The sequence below is a fragment of the Sparus aurata genome, chromosome 5 (genome assembly GCF_900880675.1).
Source record: "Sparus aurata chromosome 5, fSpaAur1.1, whole genome shotgun sequence".
NCBI lineage: Eukaryota > Metazoa > Chordata > Actinopteri > Spariformes > Sparidae > Sparus > Sparus aurata.
Genome location: NC_044191.1, coordinates 18,851,734 through 18,861,098, shown reverse-complemented (window position 1 = coordinate 18,861,098; position 9,365 = coordinate 18,851,734). Strand labels below are relative to the sequence as shown.

At 41.8% G+C, this 9,365-nt stretch overlaps 1 protein-coding gene across 1 annotated transcript in view; it reads left to right on the top strand.

Annotated features, from left to right (window-relative positions):
* The first annotated feature begins 270 nt into the window (after positions 1 to 270).
* rasgef1ba (RasGEF domain family, member 1Ba) overlaps positions 271 to 9,365 on the top strand; it is an 88,604-nt gene continuing 79,509 nt past the window's right edge. The window contains exon 1 of the mRNA XM_030416458.1: positions 271 to 324. The gene's annotated coding sequence lies outside the window, so the exon portion shown is untranslated. The remainder of the gene's footprint in view (positions 325 to 9,365) is intronic.

The following is a 9,365-nucleotide window of genomic DNA, read 5'->3' as shown; positions in this document are numbered from 1 at the left end:
CGGACTATTAAAGGCAGATCCAGATGCACTTGGGAGTTTTAGGGATTTAGGATGTGAGAAGAATCTTCAAGAAATCCTTTCAGGAACATGTGTTGTATGACAGTACAGCATTTGTTATTAATTGGAGGCTAATTTTACTGTGATTTCATTGCCTTGTTGCATAAAATGAGCACAGTATACTCGATATGTGAGAGGTCGGGAGTGTCGATCAGGAGCAATGATTCAGGATTTCTAACCCTGTTAATGTTCTCTTTTTTTTACTCTCCTCAGCCAACCATTTTTGGAACATTTACCAATGAGAGAGCACTGTTTGACAACAGACTGGTGAGTCACCTCAATATGAAATTTTATTTTTTTATGTAAACTGAATGATGGCGCCTGCAAAATTTAGACATTTGGGGTTCTGAGGGTGTAAGGCTGAGGTTGGTTTTAATTGAAAAACAGCAAGTAACGAGAATTTTAATTAACCTTAAATTCCTGAAGATGAAAATTCCCCAAAGCAGCAACAGATGTGTTACTTTGTGCTTTTGAGCATGTATGTGTGCTTGTGTGCTTTATTGTTCTCAGAGCTGAATTTACCCTGTAAATATGGTAGAGTTTTTGTTCATATTAATACATTTTTTAAATAATTTCCTTTCCACCATTCACGCGTTTCCCCTGCATAACAGATGGGAAAAATCTTGTCTCTTTGTTGATGATTCCATGTTTTGATGGAACACAAAGACTTCCTTGGTCTCTCTGTTGTTGTGTAATGCAAATGCTGATGGCAGACGCCACAGAAAGCCAATTAACCAGCAACAAAGGAAATTATTAAGCTGCCCGGTTGTCTGCCCGGCTAGATCTAACGGAGGAGGGGAGTCCGTGGCAAGTCTGTGCCAACTGGCACATGACTTATTTAATTACTTAGCCCTGCGGCGCTGAATGAATCCAGCAGATTTATGGATTCGTCCATTTCCCATTTATCAGAAAACAATAAAAGCGTCCCTTTATGCTCCATCTCCAAAGCACTCTTGGGCCCCATGACCATTCAGCAGGATCTCCCTGCTCTTTCTAAAGCCTTGTGGTCTCAGTAATGGACTGCAGCAGGTGGGTGGGCGGACCAGTCTTGATTCACAGGTACAATATGTATTAAAGAGAGCCTGATCATGAAAGACTGGTTAAATCCCTTTGAGAGTGTGAAGAGCCAAACCTGGACCTAAGCCAGACTGGATTATGGATGTTTGGTGGTGTTTGATGGAATGCGTCCAAGTTTTTCAGCTGCTCAAAGGAAAAAAGTCTGGCACTTCAGTCTTCATTAAGGTTTGGATTGTCAAAGTAATGGAAAAACCTGAAAACCTCTGTTGATTCAAGAAATGAGATAAAGACTTAAATTCCAAGGTTAAACCGATATGTGACACTGATTAAAGACTGCTAATTGCTTTTCGATAGAAATAGTGAATATTTGAGATGTGAATCATCAACAGTTTCTGTAGAAAACCTGTAGTATGTGCTGTAGATTTCTAGTTAAGCACCATGATCTTGTTTGCCTTCGACAAAAAAACAAATTTTGTAATGATTTTACAAGATTCATAAAGTCATTCACTTAAGAAGGAAATTACTTTTCTTATCTTTTGGGGTAGGTTTAACCTTTTTGTGAAATGAATCTAAATTGATTCAGTTTCACTCGGTAGAGTGTCTTAAATGGGCTAAAACTCTTGAGAACCACCACATTAGATAAAAGTGGGTTTTAGCTGGTCTATGTCTTGCAGATAATACACTCAGGGTTCATTTCCCTTTTCCTGAAGAACTGTGAGGTGAGGTGAGGCCTCCTCTTGCTCTCAGACTCTGGATTTTGCATCGGTGAAGGCACAGGTGGGGGGGCAGGCGCAAGCCGAGGATTATGCTAACGTTATGCGAACTGAAGAATAGCACTCTCAGTGGGACAGGCAGTCAAAGAAGACAGCCGCCATGATATCACCTCAAACGGCTTAACTCTCATGGTTCAGGAGGCTTTGAAGGATTAACCTAATAATAAAGTCAGAATTGTGCCGAAATCCTAATTGATTTTTTTTTTTACACTTATGCACATTGTACTCATTGTGTAGCGGATAAATCCAACATGCAGCTGCGTCAAACTCTGATCATGAACTCTGTCAATGAACCTGGTAGAATGAACACTTTCTTTTTTTTTTCATTTTTTAAAGCGGAGCAGGAGGAAAAGGCTTAATGTCAAATTTTCTCAGTGTCTTTTTGCATGTTGCGTTCCACCTCGAGAAACAAATGAACATCGTATATGGAGCCTGGTACTCACAAGTATTTGATGCCATTGCTGTTGATGCTGCTGCAATTTGATGACGGATAATCTACTGCAGTCATTCGTCGGCAGTCGTGTAGCTCTTTGATTTTGATTAAAGATGAATAAAACGGCACCAAAAGGCTCATAATGAGCCTTTGACCGCTAATTGGGATGGGTTTCCCATGACAACGAAAGCAGGATGCTGACTGAGGAGGCAAATACTGTGAATTTTAATGAAGGTGGCGTTTTGGTAGTATGTTGAGAGTCCCCTATTGATCCAGCTAGGAGCTGTGTTTACTGTCCTCTACCATGAAGACTAAATCATTTGCCTGAGGAAACTTCTCGAGAGCACAGCTGACATACATTGACAATGTAATTCTCATCGGTTCACAGATCCTAATGTGACATTTTCATGTAGCATGTTTGTTTCATCAATAGCCCAAAGTCCAAAGAAGAACCTAGAAGCATTGTAGGAAAGACAGGAAGAAGATTTGTGTTGAGACAAGCTTATGAAATTACAGTGCAGCGTGCAGCTCTCTATCTTGTTAAAAATCAATCTAGCTCACCCAGCAGTCGATCTCTCGCTCCCTGCAATCAACTGAAACAAATGATCATCCAGTCAGGTCATTCAAACAAGAAGGGATTTCCTTGAATATAATTCAAATGTCGGCGTTCAAATCGAATGGATGTGCTGCTCTACACCCGGGCCGCCCAAAGTGGGGCCCGCTGGCCAAATCCGGCCCACCATAAGGTTTGATTTGGCACACCAGAAGAAAACCATTTCAATGGTTGAAATTATTGATGATAATATAAATCGGTTTATGCTAAATGGTTGTTTTACCTTTCAGCAGAGACAGGCTAGCTGTTTGCCTCAGCCTCAGTCTTTCTGTTAAGCTGAGCTGATCTCCTCCTGACTATAGCCGCATACTAAACATGCAGACATTTAAGTGGTGTCGATCATCTAAGTCTCCAAAAAGTTGTTTGAAGTCATTAGTTTGACTGAAATCCAGCTGCATTTGGCTGATCCTTCGCCTGAAACATGAGGCAGCATTCAGCATTTTGCTCAAGGGCAATCAACAAATGACCAATGCGTGCCGATACAATGCAACGTCTGTTGTAAAATAATTTGAATTAATTGGGCTACTGTGCTGCCAAAATACATTTACCTGTTCCTACTCATCGCTCATTTCTACATTTGATCTTTTCACCCTTCGCCATTATATAACTCTAAACCACCCTGATGAAGGTATGATCAGTACGTGGCACATGAGCGATGTGTGTTTAACTCTAAAATCCAGGGTGGTTGCATAAGGATGATCTAAGGGCGCTGGTTATGTAAACGTGTTTCTCAAAGAAATCAGAAGCCCAGCCAAGTGTATTCCTGCAGAGGCCTGATCTTCCTCCAACATCAGCAACCCACTGCTGGGAACGTGGATTCGGGCCAAAACCAGAGTGCTGCATTTCTTCCTTCTCGTCCATTTGTGTCTGTGAAACAAAGTTGAGCAGCAGGAATCAGCCAAGAACGCTCCCGGAGTGTTCTGAAGTCCAGTAACTCTCAGTTAAAGCGATGCACACGTGATACTGGACCTCAAGACACAAACCCACCATGTGTTTACATGCAGTCTAATAAACGCCTCTGTGAAGTCTAATTGAATTGAACCCAATCGGAATTGGCTTTAAAGGATCAAACCGTATGTTTCAGCGTCTGCCTCAATATATTTTTGATTCCATGCCTTCTAGTCATCCATTCCATACTGCATAAATGAACAGCTTTACTTCGCATTCATCGATTATTACTTATGTTTGTTATATCATTATTATTGTTTTGTTTTTTTTACCACTGGGCTTATAGATGTTGCAGTCACAGGGCAACATTTATTGGAGTTGTGTATCTGGTAGAACAAATTCACTCTCCTTTTGAATCAGATTTTAGTCATCGCTGACTCCTGAGGGAAACATCCGGCTCTTTAGCAGCTAAATGCTCATCACTCACTGTGACTGTCTGATGATTGGTGGACAGCCGGTCGAGTGTACAGTGGATCTCTGGTGCTTTTTCACCTTAAACCTCTTGTAGGCCGCAGAGAATCACATGGCTGATGCTGTCAATTGAAGTTGATTTGATCTGAGATTTGTAGATCACAAGTGCGTAAGTTACAAACGAGATTCTTACATCAGAAATGATTTCAGGAATAACTAACTGATTTTCATAGTGCATAGAAACTACGTGTGCCTCAAACAGGAGACAAGATACATGACTTTTCTAACACACAGCATCTTGTAATATTACAAAAACTAATTATATGATCCTCATGGCTGATAACTCTGACAAGCAGCAGCATTTTGACAAGTCACCGACATTTGAGTCACAGTGAACATGTAATCCTGTTGGATCCCACATGTGACAAGTGCCATTTGGAGGACAGATTGTTCCAAAGCACCATACAGTACCACGAGGACTGGCATTTTAACATTGCATGGCCCCAGTGAGAATTAAACTCCTGACCCGGGCTGTGTTAGTGACAAGACGCCACATGGCTCTTGTTGAATTAATTATATTAATGGCAGGTGTTCAAAAATACAGTGTGATGTCATCTGGTTTGTCCCCAGAGTTGCTCCACAGCGTAGTGTGTCAACATGTTGTTGTCCATTTATTTCAATTAATTATTCAAAGGAATGGCGGTACATTTCCTGTTTGGACAAAGACACGCCAGCCCAACAGATGACAGCAAGACAACCTGAACCAAAACAGAACTTGTCTAAAGATAACAGACGGAGGCATCACTGTAGTCTCTCTGACCACCAGTATGGCTCCATCCAGATGTTTGATAACAAGATGCTTTAAAAGTAGACCTTTGCCTTGTTTATTGGTTATTTACAGACAAAGAATCTATTCAGTTTAAGCCATGATGATGTGTGTATCTGGAACACATTTATTTATTTATGGAACATTTATTGCATTGCATTACTGTAACCGTTTTATCCTATGTGCCCAAATCTGCAGCAAATTATAGTGCTCAACCCCATTTCCACCCACGTTTCAGGGTGAGTCATGGCTTTGTCACAATGCAACACCGAAGAATAAAACTGACATGGTTCTACTTTCCTGTCCAAGTATAGCTAAGTGTCACTAGTCAACACTGTGACAAATGTGAGCGAGTTAAGTTTATTGGTTTGTGTCATTTATAGCACTTTAGCTGAACATGTCTGCATGCAGCACCTGAAATATGCCATGAAAAATAGCCTCACCTACATACATAAATGAGCCTGTTTCTTGTTAGCAAGACATAGCATGCTCATCATACCCAAACAAGAAATGACAGAATGCATGGTTTGGAAACATGGAAACATTTTTCTGATCTGATGCCAGCAGGACAACAGTATCTCAATCACAACTCAATCTGTTGTCTGATGTGAAAACACAATGGTTAAAGTTGCAGTATGTAAGAATAGGTCAACTTTATACTAAAAACAATAAACTTAATAACAAAGCATATCAACACATTATCCGCTAAATGTAGCTGTCCTTAATGGCTCAGTTAGCAGTGTAGCCAGTGGTTCAGACCAGGAGCTCTGCGACCAGGGGAGCATTATTGTTTACATCACTAGCACGGAAGCTTTGGGCCGGTACAGACTGGGGCTAGCTGGTTAGCATGCTAACATCAATAGAAATCTCTACAAGACAATACAAAGACATCATTATTTCAAAATGGATGTTTATGTCACATTCTGTTGATTATTTTTGTAATTTTCTAAAAATGTTTTTGGACTAAAATTCGTACATGTTGCCTCTTTTAGGTTAGGTTAGGAAAATACTGTGGGGAACAACCATGGTCGTGGTTCTGAGAAAACAATGTTGATTGTCAGTTGGAAACAGGAAACAAACAGCGGTCTCTTCTGTTGAAGTCCGATCTTGACCAACTCTCTGCCTGTTTCGACATTTGCTGAAACCACTGAGGCTGTTTGTTTTGCTTTGGAAATCTCATGCGTGTTGCTGATGTCTTCATGTGCTTGACGCAAAATGTTATCTATAGAAAGATTTTCCCTCATGTGCTGCATGTCTGTGCTCGGGCTTCATGAAACCTTCAGCTTTGTGTCTTTGTTTCTGTTCTCTGACAGTCTGCCATCAATTAAGTCAAGACCAACCGCAGAGCTGTTGCACAACCACCTGCTGCCGTCTAAGAGCCCCGCTTATGTGTGCGTGTGTGTGTGTGTGTGATCTCTGGTAACCTTCTGTTGGCATCAGAGTGGACAGTGTCACACACACATGCCTTCAAGTTACATAAGCTTGTCATGGCAGGCTGCTCGTCTCTTCACACAGACACACACACACACACACATTGATGAACTCTGAGCTACGGGGATGAAATTAGCTGTGTGGCCAGCAGTGGGAATATCGGGTGGATGTGTTTAGATGTGTTTATGTCGAACGGTTAGCTACTTGCAAGCACGTCTCAGGGCCTGCTGGTCTTGTGATTATTAGTCATAGCCTGAACGTTGGCCCTGGGCCCGACTTGTACTCACTTTTAACGTGCGCGTGCGTGTGTGAGATTGCGAGTGTGTATGCATGCACTCCCGCTGTGCTCATTTAATACCTGGTATTCAATGACATGCTGTATTATCCTCCACATGCCTGTGCTTTGAAATAAGGATGTGTCTGTCCTTCTTTCATCGACACAACCTCGCGCACACACACACACACACACACACACACACACACACACACGTTCACCTCTGCTTTAAGTGCTGACTGTTCCCTCTATAAAGGGAACGGTGATCTGCTGATGCCCAAACAGCGTCAGCTCTTCCTTGAAATGTCAGTTTGTCCAGCTGAGCGTAATTATGTCTCATCTCGGAGAGAGTTTCATTATCACCGATGGTTTATCCCGGCTTGCTTATGCGTCGCTTATTGGATGTTAGTTAATGAGGAAAGCTCTAAATGTGTGCATCATAAAAAGCCAACTTGAATATCATTTGTGACTCATTTGTGGAATCTCCAATCCAGCGTGAAAAACATCCAATTTTATTGCGCTATTTGTAGCCCAGTTTAGTCAGAAGTTCTCCTGAACTTTCCTCAGTGTGTTGTGCATGTTTGTGTGTTTCAAAGAAAGCCGGGGAAAACCTCAACACCAGAAATATTTGTGGGGTGCTCTTCCTTTGGGAATATTGGTCTCAAGACTTGAAGACTCTGTTGCTTTGATGTAAAGCTCGAGGTGGATGTTTTGGCCTTGACACCTCTACATCAGTTCCTTCCACTTAACTTCCTGGTCTGAAAACAAAGACCAAGATGCCCTCTGACTCATGGCCTTTGGAGTTTTTATCTTCATTCAGACATCTGCAGATGGCAAACTGAGATACCAGTGAAGGTGCACCCCAAAATATATATATATTTTAAGTAAAGGAAAATGGTGTGGTTGGTTGACATCATTTATACTGTAGGGTACTTATCGAGAGATCTATTTTTGGATATGCATCCACTTACTGGGCATCTTTAAAGTATGCTTTTTTGGTGGCTTTAAATTTTGCCTGCAATAAGTTTGGACATTAGGTTTTGAGAGGGCAACGTTACAAAGAGCACAGATGCACAAAGAAGTGATCAGAGAGGACATGCCCTCTGGGTGCCTCAGGATTTACCATAAAAGCTCAGTAACACACCTCAGACACTCGACCAATCGTAGTTCACCTCTCCTCCTGTTGACTTCCTGTGCGACAGAGGGTCCAAGTTACTGCGCTGGCCAATAATTCAGTGTTACTAACCTCCCCTCCCCCTCTCAAAATCCAGTAATCCAAAAGGAAATGAAATTGGCTTAGTGACTTTCCGACCTGTCAGGGGAGGGAACGCCACACAGGACCACAGTGAACAGTTTAAGCTGATTAACCCCAATAAGAAGGGTTATCTTATTAAAGCTTGACTTTATAAGGCTATACGCAGGTCGGCTGTATGAAAAGAGTGAATACAGAGAGTACATTAATAAATGTTAGCTGAAATCACAAGTTACATAAGCTTTTCTGAGTCAAGGGCCAAATACTAGAAATATCAGAGAGGATTTTATGGTTACAACATAAAGGACATGTAGTTATGCAGAATAAACATGTCTATCTCCCTGCCACCTGAAGTGCCATAGATTTGTCATGTGTTGGTCTAACCCTTCTGACAATAAATGATGTGTAGGGTTGAAATAAATAGATTTAACACTCAAAGTAATAATGTGACCAAGACCCAAGATTGATTGATGTTACTTCAGTAATTAAGCATAAATAAATGACTATGTTCCGACCTAACATAAGTGACGCAGTCATGTCACTTACATTATGTGATATGACTTGTCACTTACATGCCCTTCATGTGGAAAAGTGATGCTATTGAGAGTGAGGAGTTGTCGTCATGGTACAAAGCCCCTCCCTCGATCTCGCGGGATCTTCCCCCTCTCCGCCATGATGGCAGGATGCCGCCGGCAAAACACGATTGTTTACGTGTGTTCTTAACTCTGTAGTAGAGGAGGTTTTTACAATTCCGCACTGTTTTACCATGCCTGGTAGTCACTGCTGCGTTAAAAACTGCTTCAGTATTGCCTCTGCATTTACACTCGGGTACGTTCTCTAAAAATGTCTTTTTGTCAGTACAACGCTGTTTTCACCACCTGGAGGCTTGTAGATGGCCAAGTCCTGCACCCAGCCACAGCAGAAAGTCTCGTAACTTTCCAAAGACTTGTGGCTTTTAAACTCCTGCATTGTGTAGTAACTTACACCAAAAACAAGGTAACTGACGATGTCCATGTATGTGCATGGAGGTAAATGATCCAGGTCTCTGTGCCATTCCTCTGCAGGGAGCTCGTATGGGTCGATATTTTGGATGTCCGAGAGCTTCTCCAAATACCGCTGTTATGCGCTTGGTGTGAGCTTGTTCCTGTAAGGTCCCTTTTCTTTCGCCTTATCTTTTTGCATTGCTTTACTTTCTTCCTTTTCTTTCTCGTATTCGTAGATCCGTCTCTGTCCCGCCGAAATAATAAATGCGCAGAAATTAAAGAGCTCTGGACTGTTTAGTCGCGCCTCTGTGAAGTTCTGCAGGCGTTGCCCCTGACAACCGATAGCG